General features: G+C 37.2%; 1 protein-coding gene across 1 annotated transcript in view; it reads left to right on the top strand.

Moving 5' to 3' along the window:
- The first annotated feature begins 1,169 nt into the window (after positions 1-1,169).
- Positions 1,170-17,275, top strand: part of Sesn (Sestrin) — a 190,649-nt gene continuing 174,543 nt past the window's right edge. Inside the window, exon 1 of the mRNA XM_083109655.1 lies at positions 1,170-1,572. The gene's annotated coding sequence lies outside the window, so the exon portion shown is untranslated. The remainder of the gene's footprint in view (positions 1,573-17,275) is intronic.

The raw sequence follows: 17,275 nt of genomic DNA, 5'->3' as shown, positions 1-17,275 counted from the left end.
CACATAAAGAATTATCAAAAGTGTCTCTCTAAAGTAATCATCATAGTTTTTGTATCTCAATATAGGCGATTCTACGATATCAAACGAAATCATCTTTGCATATTTCAAGCTATTTGTTTGAAGTACAATATAAATACAATCTTGATGTACGATCATCAGATACGTCGTCATTAGGTACGTATACACACCTGGTAATTGGTTATATCAATTAAAATTCTCAATCATTTAATGATTTTTATAATCATCTCTAACATTCATTTAATTAAATATTTTATTTCTATATTAAACAGTAGTTTTCTGTTGTTTTTTCTGTTCTTTTTTTGTTCTTCACGAGAGAAAAAAAACAAAGAAAACTGGATGTTACCTTATATTGAGTGTAAATAAAATGAACAGATCTGGTTACTGCGATGTAATTGGTTGGCGCTTCGACTATACTACGAGAATCATATTTCGATAAATTTGAAATTGTCGAGCCACATTCAGGTTATTGTATCTTTACGCGTCCAACAATGAACCTCATCGCGCGCGAAGTATTATCGGAAGTGCCTCATAAAAAATGTCAGCAATTATTATTGTGCCGTTTCGAGTATCGACGATCCGTTTTCGTGTGTTTGAAATCGATTGCAATTCTCTTCGCACAATTCACGCCGTTATTTTCTCGCAATTAGTGCACGGTCATTGTTAGGTACGTTATCGTTCCACGATTAGTAGCAATCGATACCATTTTCACAAATGTTTCTCTTATAAATAATATTCGAATCGCTGCTAGTAATTAATAATACACGACATAATCTATGAAGACAAGACTGAGATCAGTATTTGCCGAGTATGAGTTTAATTCTGGATTCGAGGCAAGATAATTGCCGCCATTATATCGTTATAAAATAAGCAATTACTGCATCGAAATCTGAATCGAAGAAAATTATAAATTTCCCCGGTTTCTCAGTAATTTTTTTTCCACAAAACGTATCGAGGTACGGGATAAAAGAAGCGAGTCTATCGATCTTGTTGCTAGGCGGTCCGCGAATGCCCGCTACCGCCGCGACGCGACGCGACGGCCATCGGCTAATCGTTTCCCCCTAAGCGGCAACAGATGGCGCGGCGCAAGCGGCGCGCGCATCAAGGATCAGTCGGGGCCGCTCGAGGAGTGACAGCTCGCGAGCCCGAACTGTCATCACGGCGGTACCGCGCGCGTCGTCCGTATCGTGTCCGCGTTCCCCGTGCTGCGAGTAAACGCGAGTAAACGTGACGCGACGCGACGTGACGTATCGTGCCAGTGCCGTGTAACGCGACTCGCGAACGCGTCCCGTCCATCACCGAGCGATCGCGTCTCGAAATCGCGTCGTTTCTCCCCTTTTTTTCTTCTCCCCCGTCGAAAAAGCCGAACAGCCGCCGCGCACGGTGGGTGCGCACGCAAGGTAGAACAGCTCGCACCGCTCGCTCGCTGCCGGCTCGGCCTCAGTCTACTGGAAGATTCCATTGTGCGAGAGTGGGCTTTCGAAAAGTTTCGCGGCACCGCCGGCGAGTTTCCCCGGACGTCCACATCGTCGACAAGCCGGGACATCGAGCCAGGTAACGTGTCGAATCATTATCAGCCGGCGCCTTCACGAAATTCGCCGTGAGTGTATGTGTGTGCTTATGTATATGTGCGAATATGTATGTGTGTGTGTGTGCGTGGGAGAAAGAGGGAGACAGGTTGAGGTTATTACAGCGGCCGCTCTCTCTGGGTTCAGCTGGGCTCTCAGCTGATGCACCGACCGACCGGTTCGCTGCCTCCTGCGGTCGATTCCTGCGGACGTGATGTAGCGCTCATTCGCGTTCGTCGTGCTTTGTCGCTGACAGTGACAGCTTCACGGTTCATTCTAGAGCGCTAATTCCGAGATTCGATCCCGCTTTTTAGATTACGTGTAATTTACACGGGAGGGAGAAATTTGTGCTTAATAATTAGCAACGGTCATCTCGCGACAGCCATCCCGACCTTGCTTTTGTATCGAAAATACGAAACGGCCGAGGGGAAGAACGTTCGGTTAACTAGGGTTAGCGCTAACCCGAGGTCGGGCGGAATCGAACGTTCTCGCACTTCCTGGCGAATCGACTCGCGAGTCCAATTTCGACAATAGTTTGTGACAATAGTCATTAATTCCTGTTCGAAACTTTGAAAATAAACGTCCCATTATTTTTCGTTACTTGTAAAAATCTCGTCATTCTTTTGTGAAAATTGTTATGAGTATCACAAAATTCCGTAATGATAAAGGATCTATTCTTTAATTATCGATCTTGGGGACTCGCCCGTTGGTTGAAACTCACTTTTCAAGCACAAACGTTAATGGCTCCTCTAAAGAAATTTTTTTCTAAAATGAATAATTTGCGTGAGTGGTATTGATAAGATCAATAGATTAATTTTTTAGAAATAATTTGGAAAACATAAATATTCCATTTCATTAATGAGTTATATAATATATAGTTATTTTTATAAAGAAGAAAAATACATGTGAGAGACAGAGAGTTATGCCTATCATCCTGTCATTCTAATTGCACCTTTTACGCTCCTGTCGAGAACAGAAACGACTGTTCGCCCTCTCGTACGAATACGTGATACATCGGCGATTTCACCTCGCGAGATTCTCGCAACGCGTCGATTCCCGGTGTTGACCTCGACGACGATGTCACGTCGCATGGTAACCGATTGATACTATTAGAAAGGAACAATCGCGGAGAAATCGGTACCTCATTTCAGAAAGGAAAATCATCTCTCACTATTTATAGATGAAACTTTTACAGTCGGACATGCAGATTTAATGGAGAAACGGATGAAATGATCATGCAAAAATCTCTTTAACGAGTAAACTAATAGTCGCTTATAGCTCTTCATCGGAAACTAATAGTCGCTTATAGCTCTTCATCGGATTCTATTGTATTTTATAAAATATTAGCGCACTCTTGATTTATCTGAGAAACTCTCGTGTACAAGATAAGATTTTTTTAGAAAAAAACAAATTTCGGGAAATTGATACAGATACACCTAAAGTCGCGATGAAGAGTTATTTCATTAAATACCGTGTTTAAGTTGCATGAATAATTGCACAGGTGGGAGCATTCATTCACCATTCGTGGTAACTTTGACCGTCGAACAAAAGCGCGAATCGAATTTACAAAGGGCTAGAATATAATCGTGTGTACTCGTCGTATGTGCATTCGTCACTCTAACCGTAGCTTCAGTCGTGAAATCTTATTATGAATCTCTCGCCAGGATAACGTAAAATAATCCGCCGAGGACCAAAGTAATTTCATGCAATGTCATTCATTCTAAAGTAGCTCGTCTTTATGCTACTCTTGAGAGACATTGCCGAGAACGGCTCCGTACGTTGTGCGAATTTAATTCTGAACCCTCTCTTATTGTAAGATTTAATTATACAGAGAGCATCTCTCTCGTCACTACTACGTTAAATAAACTATTCGAATTAAAAGATTCCGCATGTGAATCATTCTTTATTTAGATACTTCAGATATATGTATTAGATTATTATATATTATATATATTTAAATATTCATTGGAATACTAGTTTTTGGGCGGGTAGCTGTGTAAATATAATGTCAAAAATTGAAAAAGGTCACATTAAGGATTTTTAGAAGAATAAATGGATAGATAAATACATATTTATTTTGTTTCCTTGAGATGTTTTTTTAATGAAACCCTTTATCAACAATAGAAATATGTAGCTGTTATATAAGAGTATTAAAAAAAACTATTATATAAGAATATTAAATGTAAAACGTACAACAGAAAAAGCAAAGTGTGCATGCACGACAAGCGGTAAAAGCGATAACAATACACGATCAGTAATTATTCGAGCGAGTAATTTTGTTTTACAGAAAACAAAGAAGGAAGATAACACAGAATCAACAGCTGTTAAAAGAAAATTAAAAGAGTTTCTTTCAAAGCAATCTACTATATCTATGTAATATGACAGTATAAATTACAGTTATCATCATATGAATATAGTTATCATAAACAATGATCAGTTCTTTTATATTATTTTTATTATCATACATTATTATAATTTTATGAACGCGACAATTTTTTTTATTATTAATTGGATCAATTTTGCTACACGATATCGTTCGATTATATGAATATATATATACCGTGTGTAGCTTAAAGCGACGCTGTATTATCATACCTGCTTTGATGTATCGCGGAAGCTCCTCGGGGGTGGGGAGACGGCAGGACGAGGGGACTGTCATGGCACCGTTATCGCTCGCAAATCGACTCGCTTTTCCGTGAAGCGCCGCTGCCGCCGCGCGTTCTGCAACGTCGAGGTCACCGCGCCCGGCTGCAGCTGAGCTTCCAGCTGACGAGCGGAGGCTGCGACCGGTTCGCCATGCTCGTCCACCCCCTCCCCACTCTTCTGTTTCCCTCACTCTCTCTCTCTTCCTTTTTTATCGCGGTCACCTCCTCCTTTTTCCCTTTAAATCGCCTTTCACGTGCTTCGCGTCGTCGTCCCTCTTCCTCTCCTCCCCCCTCCTCCTCCTCCTCCCTCACTCGCCCGTCTCACCCCTCCTCGCAAGTTTGCATTGTTCGTCCCGCGCGCGCACGGCCGGCAACGGCCGACTTCGTTGAACCAGTTCCGAACCGTTTTGTTCGCGCCTCTTTGGCACGTTCCGCGTGTGACGGCGAACGCGCGTCGAGCGACTTGACGGGGATAAGGAGAGAGAGTACGAGGGAAAAGAGCGGACGCGCGTTAATTCGGGGTGCAATAAGAGATACGTGATACGCACTGACGCATACACGCGCGCCGTGATTTTTGACGGATCCGGGACGAATTCCGCTTTCGAGTAATCATCCCCGAGTGAATCATTCACGGCGGTGGTGGGAGAAAAGTGAATGTTTAGCCAACGTTTTCCACGGTGTATCGCGAGGAACTTTCGCCGGCCGACAAAATGTGAGATACTAAAGATATACGTCTGTAATTGACATGTAAGATATACATTCTATTGGAGATGTGTACATGCTTCACCCTTTGCTTCCTTCATTTTTATTCATGCATTTGTTTATATTTCTAATTTTTTGAGACAATCCGTGGAGCTTACATGTATTCCGGAAGTAAATTGATCGAACAATGTAATATTGAAAATTATAAAATTATAACCAGGGGATGATGCGATGAAAGTCTCGTGCTCGAGTACATTTGATATGTATATATTTTTGTGGGGAAAAAGAGGAGGGAAGGGGACGAAGCGCGGGACACTTTCGAATCAATCTTTGGGGAAAATTTTGCCTTCCCCCTCCTCCTCCCTCTTTCATAGCGAGCGTGACAAACGGTCGATTATGTTCGCGGGAGCTCGTTCCGTGAGAGTAAAAAAAGACGCCGGCGGAGAAATTGCGGTACTTCTGGAAATCTAAACGACTCGAAATTGCGAGCTCGCCGGACACGCGATTCGACGTTGCGCCGTTTCGAGGTAAGGCTTATGTTAGGACACAGACAGAGGCGTGACATGCCTCGCGTAGAGAGAGATTCGTCGGTTTAAACCGCGTGTAGTACAATATATATAGCAAAATTACTCCAGCGCATTTATTCCGCATTTTCACCGCTAACGAGATCATTCGAACGGAGTGATGTAATTCTGTTTTGCTTCATTCATCATCTGGCATTATTTAACTGGATTTCGTGGATTTATTTTCACCCGTCTCGTTCGAACGAGACCAGACACGCGTATCATTAACCTTTCTGTCCATGAACAGATAGCGAACTTAAATGTTAAAATTTTAATATTCTCCGAAGTAGTTTCCTTTGTATTCGGAACCCCTCTAAGAGATACAACGGGAAAGAATTCCCAGCAGTTGCTATAAAGAAATTGTCGCAGTGTATGTAATGTGTCAAAGACACGTGGAAGGTACGCAGGTACCCATACATCGATGGAAAGATGAAAAATTATGCCTTGACAGAAGGGTTAAACGCGCGAGGACGAATCTTCTCGGTCAGCTGATGATCGATGTGACGTTGATCTAACACACGGCTGTATCTCTTGGAGCAAAGTGAATCGATCCGCGGCTTCTGCTGGTCGTATTAAAGCAGCTTGACGTTTGCGCGCGCGGCCGCGGATCGCTCAGAAAGAAATACTCTCCGCGCAGTTAAATTGATCATAATTGGGCTGTTGTCGGCGGCAGTAAAATATCGCGATCCCGTCGTTCGACTGCGTTTTATCGTCGCAACAACCGGTTACATTGTGGATCGCCTCGCTCGTAAAAACGCACGATTGTAAGGGGCTCCGATCTCTCTCGACCATCGGAAGAGAGAAAAATTCACAGACCGGTATTCCCGCCGCATTTAGCGCTAAAACGCTGCCGCAGTCTTCTTCTTCGTTTAGTGTAAACTCGCGCATCATTTCAGCGACGTCCAAGTTGCTTGTTTCAAATTAAATTGCGTGAAAGAGAGGGAATGATAGAGACAGAGAGAGAACGTATAGAGTTCAGTATATAAATTAAAGATTAATCGGGACACTAACTAACTAAGCGTGAAAACGTTCGCTTCTTTTTTTCCTCTTATTTTTGCGAGTTGTTTTTTTATTTTTTTTATTTTGCATCGTCGATACATTATTCATTGCGGTAGAAATTACTGTGCAAAGTGATACGCGCTACTTGGTCGCTATTAAATAATTCAGATTTCACCCCGAAGGTATGTCTGTTCCAGTAATCTCGTCGTTGCCGCGATAACCGCTGATTGCCGTTACATCGTGTCGGTAAACCTGTCATCCTGATCTGCAACCGTGTTACGCGACGACACGCGAAAATCGTATAGTCAACGATGGACAGCTCTTGCACACAAACACAATTCGAAAATAATATATTGCAGAGTGTGTGTATAATTCTAGATCTTTTTACAATCTCAAAATGAATATTGATTAGGTGTGACTGTGCAAGAAGTTTGACAGATATACTTTTCTCGATTGCGTTTGACTCTTGCATCTAGGATTGGTCGACAAAATTCAGTGAGAGAAAAAACTGTGATAAATTTCGAGTTTAATTATTTTAGAAATTTTATCTAATGGAATAAACTGAGAAAAACTATAAAAATAATTATAAAATATATGTAACTCTAAAATATATTTGTATAACTTTATGTAAAGTATATTTTTGCCTTAATAAATCATACTAATCATCACTAGTTTAGAAAATCTAATATATAAAAAAATATAATAATAAATCAATATGTGAAATTTTTAAAACAAAAACTGGAGATATTACTAAATTTTATATTAATTTTTAGTTTAAAAAAAGTGTAATAGTAACAGAATCAAAAATTTTTATCAATATAGATCTCGCGTTTATCTTCTAATAACAGAAAACTAATTTTGCTACGTTGATTCCTAATCTATTACAAATTTTATTTTAGATAGAAAGCTTAAATTAGGAAAATATTCTCTCAATTAATAAGTATCGTTAAAAAAGTTTTTTATTTTAATATTTTTAATAGAAAAGACCGGTTTGTTAGGTTTTTCCTAGAAAATGCCAGTTTTTTTATTACTGGCAGGGCTTTTATTAAAAAAATGTAGAATTTTGCTATATCTGCTTGCATCTGTTTTCTGCATTTGAAATAAAATATTCAGATTGTTCATTTGAGCTTTATAGAGCGGAAGATGAAGAAAAACACAAAGTTGTATGCTATCCAATTTCTTTCGACTTTACGTAATTTCATCTGGGCGTGTGAGAGCTATCCTCTCGTGCAAGCCATGCGAGCTCTTCGCGAGGATTATAACGTATTGCTTCGGTAAAACACTTCGCCGGCCTTCGCAACATGATGGAAATATTGCTCCCCCTCTCGGTTTCCCGGGCCCTCGTGGTAACTCTAGTTATGTAACGTGGATTGCAGCGCTTTAGTTGAGGGTTAATACTCATCCATGGGACCACACAACTTGGCTAAAGTTCATTATCGCGCTACTCAATTTATATCACACGCGAGAATACGAAATAATAGTCCTTATGCCGCGATATATCTCGATCTTTTGTAACTTTTTTATTCGATCGTATAAAATCCTTGTTAAGGAATTGCCACGCGAAATCATATTAATATATGAGTGCTGAAAGAAAAAAATACAACGGATGGCCGTTACGAAACGCGCATTTTTAATTCAGATTGAACCTTAACGAGCCATTCGCCAGTCATTTATGTCCCAGTAAAACGATAAAAGCCTAGTTGACGTTTTGATATATAAAATAATAAAAAAATATGTTAAATATAATTCGATACTTGTCTTACGGTATTTTTATTGCTTTTAGATAAATAAAGATGTAAAAACACGGACAGCGACGCGTGGTTAACACACATGAGCAATATATGTCGATGTAAAAGTAACGCATATATAATTATAAGATCGTTAAATAATTTATCTGCTTTTTATACAACATCTTTAATACTTGAAAAGTGTGTTTCAATAATATATACAATATAATATTCAATAATATATACAATAATACAATATATACAATAATATATATATACAATATATACAATAATATATACAAAAATACGAAGGGAGCTTTAATTTTTAATAAGGATTTTTAATAAGGAAATTCTAATTTTTGATAAGAAATATTGAATAATTTGCGAATCAAAATTCTCATTTGCATTAGTCATTTATTACTGATGATGTCATCAGAATTTTGGTATTCTTCTTTCATTATTAATTTTTAATAGGAGGAAGTTTTTTATATATGAAATTTATCTAAAGAGATAAATTTCATATATGAAAAAGAAATTAGTCTGACAATTTTTAAATAAATCTCCCCTCGAAGCAGTCATTATTATCTCATCGTTTATTTATCTTCCAGATAGTATATATGAAATTTATCTAGTAATTACTGCTTCGAGGGGAGATTTATTTGAAAATTGTCAGAGACTAATTTCTTTTTCATACACGTTTTTATGTTTAAAAGCGCCGTTACTTCTGTATAGCTCTGTTGGAGATATTTTTTGTTTGCTAAAAATAATAAGGATTTTTTAAAATTGAGAATTTACCTCTTTAAACTAACTTGAATATATACATTTATATAAATACATTATTCATTAATACGTGATTCATGCTTATTTCTATCGCTGAGTTAAGTGAAACGCACCGGCAAAAGAGCCACTTGTAATATTTCATTCTCTGTAACGAATGACTAATGACTGATTCAGCTCGTTTTAGCAAAAGGATCGATTGTGTCCAACAGTATTGCTCAACCGGCCGGTCATTCACTGATGTCGGTGCATCTATCTTTGCGGTTGGCAACTGGCGTTCGCTCGCTCGCGTTCGCGTTGTTGCTAAGCGGCCGGATTTCCGCGCGAGGCTGCGGCTTCCGAGAATCACGACAATGAGAACCACTGAGAGTTAGCACTCGCACTCGGTAAAGCGTCCCCCACTTCCTTCTCCCTGACATTAGGCATCGTAGACAGCGAGGCGCGCTGGCTCGCGCAATGACGTGTTACGTGTGTGTGTGTGTGTGTGTGTGATGTGTATGTATGTGTATGCATGTGTGTGTGTGTGGTGTGTCACTCGGGAGATTGAATAATCGCCGCGTTCCGTGCGACTCGAAAAATGCAATCGATATCGGTACACGCAGCCGATAACCGATAACGTCATCGCGCGACAGTCATACACGTGTCTGCGCTCGCGAGGCCACCGTTATTAGCTCTCTTTCGAAGGAGGGTAAACAGAAAATGTTCCCTAAAACGCGCGCCAGAAAAGTCCACGGACGTTGAAACTTGCGCAACACATGTACGATTTTGACTCTCATAATATATGCACGTTGACGTATGACGTGCATACACGCGATTCTTCTCCCGGCTTTCTCGTAAGTCGGTTAATTTTATTACGTAACACGAGATCAGATAATAATCTTTGTCTCTGAGATTTCTCGGTGATTATGCTGATGTATACGTACACTAGATTGATATATGCGCGTATTAATCCTTATCATTATAAACTATCTTAATATCGATTATTGTAAATGTTATTGTAAATGGTTTGGCTATTTATGCACTGAGAAAAAAAAAGTTGTTAACTTGATCAAACCGTTCAACTAAATTATTTTTTTAATTTAAATATTTAAATATTTAAATAAAATAAATGTCATGTTAGATTTAATATGTATTATTTAATTTAAATAGTTAAATATTTCAATTAAAAAAATAATAATTTAGTTGAATGGTTTAGTCAAGTTAACAATTTTTTTTTCTCAGTGCGGGCTACTTTGCATTCTACGGTGTTAATGTGTGTGTACATATACAGACTATCACTTCACTTGTTGATATGAATGAATTAATACACTAATAGCCCGGAGATGGAATTAGTATCAACGCACGCGACACAAAATTCCCGATTTAATTGCAGAAGAATTAATTACATTATCGAGTTCTCTTTACATTCTATAGTTTCTCTCAATGTTAATAATAATTATAATACTCACTTGAGATAGAGTTTTTCATCGTGAAGGTATAAAATGACCATAGAACAAAATGCAAAATAGAGATACATTTTTTTTAATGAGGAGAAATAACTACATTTTTCTTAATTAGTATCAAGGAATTTCTTGCGATTTCAAGAGGTTTCTTGGATATTATAACAAACGAGTACGAGAAAATTAATGGTTTTATATATATGTTGGGGAGAAATGTCTATGGAAGCACCAAGTAAAAGTCAGGTAATACCGAGAGATGAAGTTATCAACTATGATATCTCTACTAGCGCATCACAGCAAATGGAAATATGAGTGCGCTGCAATTAAAACGGTATCTTTCGCTTTCGTCTACTCTTGATATGAATTTTGCGCGATCTCGTGCGACTTATCAATCTCTTTCATTCGCGATGACGTGCCGAGGAAACGCGATCGCAACGGTTCACGTTCTTTTTAGAGTACTCGAGATATATATATATATATATATATATATATATATATATATATATATATATATATATATCTCGTCCTATAAACTGCTACATTAAAAAAAATAAGCATTAAAATTATGTGCAATAAAGAGATCTACTTGAGTCATCGCCTAAATATCATCGATAATATTAAATAATATTTAAACGATGAATCAAATAGATCTATTGCAGGTGAGTCAACAGAGAGATCTACATTATTTACTGTCATCGTTATTTATATCCTCTCCTCCTCCGAAAAGCGCGGACGAGTGGACTTGGATACGCACGTGTTTAAATAGGGTCCCTTTAAATTTTAAAGATTTGTGACGATTTTCATAATCATTTCATGAAATGCACTCGGAATTTAACTGATCATCGTCATCATCAGTACAATGATTTTTGATAATGAAACAAATTCACATATCAATGTTTCATTGAGAACCGTCTATTCTTCGCGTTCGTTAGCTCCGATTCTTCCGAGGCCTCTCTCTTTTCCTCACCTCACACGAAAAGATTTTCGTAAACAAAATTTACGGTCGTTGAACCGGGTGTCCAAGCTGCAGAGTAACTCTTTCTCTTTTTCTTCCTCGTCTTCCCCCCCTGTCGATCAGCGTACGCGACAGAAGTTAGAGCTCTCGTTTATTCTCGTTCGAAATACGATTAAAGTCCATCGTTTCAGTTAATTCGTTCTACTTTTCAATTAATTCGTTCTACTTATTGTTAGATCTAGAATGCGATCTCACCTGTTTATTTTTTTCCCTGATAATTATTAATCGAATAAATCATAATGTAACTTCATAATTTCAATAGCATAGATATAATATGGCTTATTTTGATATTTATCAAAATTGTATCTTTCATTTAAAATTTTTTGATTTCATAAAAATAAAACTTCAATTTCTTACAATTAAAAAAAATATATATTTATTTTAAAATTATTTTGAAAAAATGTATTTGAAAAGAAAAGGAAAAAATGCATTTATACACTTGTTTTCGTTGAAATACATTTTATGATAATATTACTATAATTATGTATCTTTTTTATCAACATGTTCAAATTTTATTAGTATTATTATTTTATTTATTGTTAATCTATGATATCAATCGATGTGTGTTTTATTATTAAAGTATGAGAAAGAAATCGATTGAATTTTCTATTAACGCTATGAACGTTGTTCTATTGACGCTGTTTTATGTGAGTAGTGCACGATTTATATGATTCTATGATACAATGAACTTATATGTTTCTTTGTGCATCATAATTGGAGCGTCATATTAATGACGCTAATTTTAGCGGTAATTCATTATTATCGCGCTCGTTTGAATACCCGCATTATTTTAACTTTATCGTTATTTTATACATATAAATACACACACAAAACTCACTTCACTATTTTCAAGATATCGAGTCACATGTGTTACTTTTTCATATAATTTTTTCGTATCTTATATTTCCTATCCTATTTAACTTCATAATTTATTAAAGGGTTTCCGCGAATTTACAAGGTTTTATTATCATCTGAAACAGCCAGGAAGCAACTAGAGTAACTAGAGTAGAACGCGAGCATTGTCTCTTTGCAATGCTCTTTTTTCACGTTTTCTTTTTCACATTTTATTTTTTATTTTACAAATTCATGTGGCATAATGTGTTCATGTATCCGGATTGTAACAAAGTGTGAGTGCAGAAAATTGTGAATTTTAGCCGAAAGTCGTAATATTATGACTGGATTTCGACCGTGATATTAAGAACTCTTCGTGGCAAATCGCGACCTTTTCTTTCGCGACAAACAGCACGGCTAATAAATTGCATATTAAATGTCATGCGCGATAACAACGTTGACTTGTTAATTATTCTCGTTGGAGCGCGTTATCTTATTTGCCGGACGAACGGACGTGAATACATTGCATCTGATTGGCTTTAGAAGAGGGACGGGAAAAATATTAGGGATTAGATGCGAGCAAAACGAATGATTCACGATAACATTAAGACCGGTATACGTATCGTATAATTCACCTGCGTTGTGCTAAATGAAATTGTTATCTTCATAGTGTGGAAAAATACTCCAAGACACGAGAGAGGGAAAAATAAATGGACTGCGAGTTCCCTACGTTGGATGGCAGAGGGTCATAAAATATCAGGATCGTGCGAAAATTTCCGCAATTCCCTATTCGATGTTTATAAGCTATCGTTGATCCCCCGTGTCCTTTCTCACGGAGGTTCTTGGGAGTGTAGTGTAGCACATCGCTTATTCTCTATGCAAATCGTTCGCGTTAAACGGTAGCGTTATCGCAAAGAAAAGAGCAAGCTTTCAAATCGTGCGTTTCTAACATTTCATGCATTTTAATGACATTATTACGTCATTGTTTGGCTGTAAAGAATATTACAAAATTATTTTAAACAATTAATATTTAAAGTATTAATATTTCAAGTAAAAAAGTATTAATATTTATATATTCTTATAAAGTATTAATATTTCAAGTATTTCTTGTATCTCTTCTCTTGTAGCCTGTGCTCTGTCTTGTGTTTGCAATCTCGTGGATGATCTAACAATTGTATGATAATGCAATAACACATGAGAATGATAATGCGATATATTAACTCCTAGAAAAGAGTAAATTTCACTTTTTAAAAATTCACTTTGGCCGAATAATTAGCTCCAATAAAGTTATATAGAGTGAATAGTTTCGTAGGTGGAGATATTTGTGCGAGATTCTCTGCGCGAATCATTATCGATATAATAACGAGACAGATAGGTCAATTGTCCGGGAAGGGAACGCATCGGATGAATCGCACATAGAAGCTGTTGCACCAGCAGTGTGCCAATCTGACCGCTGTTGCACTCTATGCAATTGCATGTGCTATAGCTGGCAGCACGCAGTATCTACCGTCCTTTTTGCAAACATCGCTCGCCATTTCCTTACGAGTCTACATACTAGCTTTTCCGATACTATTCCCGACTATTTCAACAACAAAGAATATATATTTGTCCTTTTACTCTATCATATAAATATGTAATGACATAGAAAGAGTAAAAGAATTTATATAAATATCTCGAACTCTTTTTAAAGGACTCGTTCGATGATTTTTAAATGAATCTGAAATAAATAATATCCTGAAATCCTAATTAAGGGTCGCAAAGAAAGAGAGAAAGAAAGAGAAAGAAAGGAAAAGAAAAGAAGGAAACTCTTCTAAGGAGGATTATACGAATTGCAATTAGAGTCGCGCGCTATTTTTCTCGCTTCCGCATTTTTTGCTGCCATAAGTGAAATTCTATGACCACATTGATAATCGATATCGCCCCTTTTTATGGGGCTCTATCGATATAATCCTGCGGTATTATACGCGAAACCGTACCGGCGTCGATCGGCGATTATTCCACGTTGCGTTTTACCGGGTAATAATCCTAGCTAGATCAAGATTGAAGCCACCGCATGTTTCCCGCGTCACGTTGTAGAATCGCGAGTTTTTCTTTCTCTCTTTCTTTTTTTTTGTGCCATTGATGGCATCGTTTCTTCGCGCTAACGATTCCACGCTCACAGACACGCCCGGTTTTCACTCATTCGTCTTTCTCGTTCTTACATGGTCTCTCTGCGTGGTCGATGAGAAAATTAGGTGGAAGACGAGACCATATAATTAGAAAGTACATGTACGTGATCACGTGGCTCTTTAGGCGGAGTCCGCAAATATCTCGCCAACCCGCGGAAAGTATGGGACTGGCGGTGGATTTATTTGCACTTTTTGTGTGCGCTCGATGATGCATTCATGTAGATTTTTCGTAATTCTTGCATCGTTGTTGATTTTCCCGAGCACAATTTTTTTCTCTCAATACATCAGAGCTTATTTCAATAAAATCGTGAGTTTACCATTAATAGCTCGATACTAGCATATATATAAATAGCATATATATAAACTAATCATTTTAATTCCTGAATTTTCCCCCTGAATAAATATCTAATTTTATTTCTAATCTTGTTCAATCTCGATGCTTGCGAAAAAAAGGACGATGCCCATCGTAGTAAATGTTTAGTGAGATTAGCATTCTATCTCTGGTAGCGTTCTATCTCTGGGGATATGAAAATTCGTTGCTACGTCGATTACAGGGGCCGATGAACACTTTCGGTCGATTTGACTCAACCGAGGGAAAAAGGGCTGTACCGAGTAGTTTGCAGACAGCCTTGTGTAAAATAGAGACTGTCGCACTGACAGACCGGCCCTTTACTGCGACGAGTTTCTCGTCGGATCGTTAAGTCCGATAATACGACGAGAGTGACTAGATGCGATAGAATTAGATTGTAATTAATTTAATTTTTCCGGCTTTGATGACACCACGGCCATGCCTCTGTAAAGCGAGCTTATTAAAAATATCGAGCTTCGTTTACGCCAATTTATTATCTTCTTTCTCGAGCGGTATCCTAGGATTTAAAGTGAAACGGAGATTAATTTCGAAAAAAGGGTCATGACATTCTAGGGGTCTCGATTCGATCTTCAATCGATCTGCCAGAGCACGTTTCGCTTCGTACATTTTAGAACGGGCTTAAGAGAACGGCGCCTTAAACGGTGCATCGATGCGCGTTGCGGATTACGCAACGGAACGCGCTATTCACGCACGACGCACCTTTCTGGTGTCCCTATACATGTTTCCGACGCGACGCAATCGCGCCTCGAGCATCGATGGATTGAACGGGGACGGGCCATCTCGGCCGGATGATTTACATGAAAGATCATTGAAGATTCTCTCGCCGAGAGAGCCTAAGCTGACACACGCATGTATTGCATCACGTGCTTAGCATGATATTTTTAGCGGATCGGCTCCTCTAGACACATGCAGTCTTTGCATCGACACGTGAACGTCACGGAATAAGCGTCTAGGACAAAGTGGGTTGATAATAATCTCGTTATCGGCGCTTAGCATTTCAAATTTTTAGCTATCTCTTGTTTCTCTTATCTGTCTCATTGTATTTTAAAATACAATATTAATCGTCTCGCAAAAAAATGCATTATCGAAATTGTGTCATCGCTCTATCAAGCACTACGTCGAGGAGATTTAAAGATGACGCAGGCGGAAATATTATATTATCCTCGGAAAGATATAATGCATGTATCAGTATCACGATTACGTTTCAGATATTCAAGTTCGCCAGGCATGCAGTATCTTGTAAGGAAGCGTGTATTTCGAAAACGAACGAATCATTTATGCCTCATTAAAATGCTGATTCATATTCGTACGCGCATAGTCATTTCATGTACGAGGTATCCTCGACATCTATTTTTTCTCGATATCGTGAATATCGGAATTGAAAACATTCATTATTTAAAGTATCAATAGCCTTCTAATTATAGCTTTATTATAGCTGTATAATTATTATTAATTATTATACGAATTACAACATTATTATTAATAAACAATTATTAATAATAATAATTCATATAACTTTTATTTTTTATATTCTGATTTTATATTCTTCTTGCAAACTTTCAAGTTTTCTAGAAATAAATTAATTTTTTTAAGTATATCAGGCAATAAAAAATTATAAAAATATTTTGTTAAAAATATTTTATTTTTCCAAATTTTAGGAACTAAATAATTATAATAATTGAAAATTTTTCGTTATATCGTAGCGCGAGATAACGATTTTAAAAACGACGGTAGATTTTTTTTGTGCAAAAATGAAGACTTACTTATTTTGTATTCAGAGATATGCGATAAAATGTATGATGAAACATTGTTTGTCAAAAATTTAATTTTATATAAACAAACTTTCTATGAAATTTCTTTTTGAATTTTTAAATCAATGTTGAGAAACATTTAATATGAAAAATTGCTAAAAGCGTTTCGTCAGATTTTCTGGGGAAAGTTTTGCGCTCTAGAAATATGCTAAAAAATCCTTATTTGAGAGAAAATACGAAGAATATTCTATATTTAATGTATATTTAATGCGAATGATGTGTGTTCACACACAATTATATTTAATCACATTTAACAGGATAGATATCATTATCTCGAGTGTTCGTTCGACTGTGTTCATTAAAATTCATGAAAAGTCAATTATAGTCAATTAATCATGGCGTCTTTAGGATATAAGGATTACGTATCTTGTCTGCTTAAACATCGCTCGTGAATAACTCTTATAATCAGTCCGTATATCGTAATTGCAACCCTGTTTTACATCAATAATATAAATAAATTATATATCGTATGGTTTTAATAAGATTTAACAATATTACATAACAATGTATCGTACGGTAAAATTACATATGTTGATGAAGGACGTTGATTAGAACGTTAAAGCCAATGTTGGCGAGCTGTTTTACTCGTGACGTGAAACATCTGGATTTTCTCATTGAATTTCAGAATTAAAAAATGAAAAA

Source organism: Camponotus vicinus, unplaced genomic scaffold, assembly GCF_025532165.1.
Source record: "Camponotus vicinus isolate PSW18456_S1 unplaced genomic scaffold, iyCamVici1.0 SCAF_9, whole genome shotgun sequence".
Taxonomy (NCBI): Eukaryota; Metazoa; Arthropoda; class Insecta; order Hymenoptera; family Formicidae; genus Camponotus; species Camponotus vicinus.
Note: the sequence above shows the minus strand (reverse complement) of the source record. Positions and strands in the feature narration are given on the sequence as shown.